This window comes from Mastomys coucha, unplaced genomic scaffold, assembly GCF_008632895.1.
Source record: "Mastomys coucha isolate ucsf_1 unplaced genomic scaffold, UCSF_Mcou_1 pScaffold14, whole genome shotgun sequence".
NCBI lineage: Eukaryota > Metazoa > Chordata > Mammalia > Rodentia > Muridae > Mastomys > Mastomys coucha.
The window spans coordinates 63,471,860-63,475,280 of NW_022196896.1; positions in this window are offsets into that span (position 1 = coordinate 63,471,860).

A 3,421-nucleotide genomic window follows, 5' to 3' on the forward strand; every position below is an offset into this window, starting at 1 on the left:
TGTGTGTGTGCATAGATAAATGACAGGACTTGAAAGTAGACAGCAAACCGTCTCTTTAAACAATGTGAGTTGGCTAAGGGAGGAGGAGGGTAGGAGGATGTACTGGCTGGCTTTGTGTGCCAACTTGACACAGGCTGGAGTTATCACAGAGAAGGGAACTTCAGTTGGGGAAGTGCCTCCATGAGACCCAGCTGTGGGGCACTTTCTCAATTAATGATCAAGTGGGTAGGGCCCTTTGTGGGTGGTGCTGGGCTGGAAGTCTTGGGTTCTATAAGAGAGCAGGCTGAGCAAGCCAGGGGAAGCAAGCCAGTAAGGAACATCACTCCATGGCCTCTGCATCAGGTCCTGCTTCCTGACCTGCTTGAGTTCCAGTCCTGGCTTCCTCTGGTGATCAACAGCAATGCAGAAGTAAGCTCTATAAACCCTTTCCTCCCCAACTTGCTTCTTGGTCATGATGTTTGTGCAGGAATAGAAACCCTGACTAAGACAGAGGATATGGGAAAATACTCTTAATACATACTGTACATGCATATGAAAATGGCCTTACACACCTCAGCGGTGTGAGCTGTGTACAGTGCACAGATTCCAATGAAAACATAAGTGGTCAAAGCTGAACAAAGTACTGACTGTAGCTGGGGGAGCTAAGAAAACTGAGGTGGTAGGTAGCTCCCATAGCAGCTACTGCCTGAGATGGGCTTAGAGAAAGAAAGGGCAGATTTTCAGTGTGGAGGGAGATGTGGCACCATAGGGTCAGGCAGAAGGATTCATATGGAGGATGCTGCTCATAGTCCAAGGGACTAGGTCCACCTGATCCCAACCTGAGAAGTATGCTGAGCCCTGAAGACCCTCCTTATACCAGATGCTAACACTCCAAGCAGACATGCTGTCTCCAAGATGCTTTTGATGAGCAAGCCTCCTTTATCTTGTGCCTTGAGACCCAGCTGTGCTTTTTTTAGAGCCCGTTAGTGGAGCATCCTCCTCCTCCGTGGAGATCCGTGCCCTTGTGGCATCGGAGGGGCCAGTTCTGCAAGACAAGGTCCTCAACTGCTGCAGAGGTGCAATCTTAATTAACTGAGTGAGCAAAAAGTGCTGAGCATTGGGGCACTGAGGGGGCAAGAGATCTTCACGAGAATACATGTGCTACTACTGGGGCCTGCAGATGCCATGGGGAGCTAACCAACTCCTCCAGCAAATGATTCCTGGGCCCTCACTAGGCAGGCCACCCAACACATTTCAAGAAACTAGGTATCATGTTAACGTTGTTCAGTGCACATCTGCAAGATCAGAAGGCAGTTTTCCAAAGGTCCTTCTGAAGTTACACTTGGGGAGATGAGTGCACTGCTCCCAGGAGCTACTAGTGCTGGATTTGTGCTCCAGTAGCAGTGGCCGGCATGGAGGGAAGAGATATGTCATACCAAGAAGGAGCCATGGGTCTAGCCAGACAGGGTGCTGTGGCTGTGTAGAAAGGGTCCCAGTGATGACTCCAAACCCCAGGGAAATAGTAGCGCCTTGCTATTAAAATCCTTATTTTAAATACTGGCAAAAACCCAGGTTCAGGGAAGGTAGACTAGCTGGTCTACTCTTTGATAAGTTAGTAATGACTCGAAGGTGAAGAACTTCCTTTGCTTTCTGATTCCTAAGCGTGGATGCCATGCGACCAGCCAGCCTCCTGCCCCTGCCTTTGCACCTCCCCTGCCACTGCCATGCCTCCCCGGCTTGTTACCACGCCTTTGCTGCCGACTGCCACACCTTCCCAGACATGATGGTCTATAATTCTCTGGAATAAATCCTTCTCCCTTAGTTGCTTTTGTCAGTGTATCTTAACATAGCAACGAGAAACTAACTAAGGCAGGAGTGGAGAGTGGAGCACACACACCTTGTGAAGTAGAGCACTCGTACAGGTGCGCAGACCTCCTTGGCCTCTCATGTGTTAATTCACGTGCTTTGTTCTTCATCCCCACTCATAAATAAGCCCTCGCGACTCTGAGCCTGGGAAGTAGGGGATTTTTGAGAATAAGTGGCTGTGAATGCTCAACCATAAAAGAGACAAATGGGTTTTTAAAACCATATATTTATGCAATGGAATATCATCTCGGTTGCACGTTATTTTATGTCTGTTTACCAACTGGCTTCCATGCACAGGTGCAGATCTTGGCTCTGGGAGTAATCACTGAACACACAGACTTCACAGACAGCCCCCCGAGGCTTTCCTGATAATACAACACACACTTAAGAAGCACCTACATGCACATAAAGACTTCTGTGTAATTAATTACAGGGTACCAAGGTGCTAGGGTGGAAAGATGGCTCAGCTTGTAGAGGCACTGATGCATATGCCGGATGACCTGAGTTCAATTCCCAGATCCCACAAGGTGGCAGGAGAGAACTGACTCAGGAGACGTCTTTGACCTCCAGTTGCACTATTGGCATGTGCATGCCTACCTTCATATGCACTCATACACACAGGTACACAGTAAACTAACTGATTGATTAATTAAATATAATCAAACTGCTGAGAGGAATAGGGCCTGTTTCCATTCTTGGGGGGCAGGGCAGCTTTACTGGGAAGTGAAAAGCTTTTTTTTGGTTCACTCAGGTCATATTGTGTACATTTCCATAGCTGGAATTCTCTGTGTTGATGTTTGCGTGCGTGTGCGTGTGTGTGTTTGTTTGTGTGTGTGTGGGCACGCGTGCGTGCCCACACACACACATACACACAACCTCTCAGAACAACCTCTCAGAAGATGAGCACCTTGTTTTTGTTTTTAATAGGGCGTCTCTCTAGCCTAGAACTCACCAAATAGGCTAGGCTCACAGAGCAGAGTCTCCAGTTTCCACGTCCTGAGCACTTGGATTACAAGCACGCACCACCATGCCTACCTCCTTTTCATACACAGGCTTTTAGGTCTGAACTCAGTCCTCATGATTATCAGGATGGCTCTTTATTGACTGAGCTGTTACCTCAGCTCTGGGAGTTCCTTACACTATACCATCGATGTGTGCAGAATACACATCTGGACTGTTTCACACCGCCACCTGAAAAATGGCTTCTACTTTTCGTGACTAGTTCCAGATAAAGTGAAAATGGATTATTGTTTTAAAGGAGCCTTCCTAGGAAGGCTGGTGGCTCTTCATATGTATCAGCAAAACACTTTCCAGAAAAATTATAGCTTTCCACTCCAAGAACACCAGCCAGTACCATACTTTCATAGTATAAAAGCATAGTAGAAGTTTCTCCTCTTCTATCTATGTAGGACCAAGGGCTGCCCAATCCTTGTGTCCCTGTGACACAGACAGAAGGAGTCACTCCCAGAGGCAAAAGAGGTTGTGTCTAACAGTGCCTTTCCACATCTTAGTTCAGCAAGTTAGAGCTCAAAATTGGATCTCAATAACCCCATCGATACATAACCTGGCTCTCCCT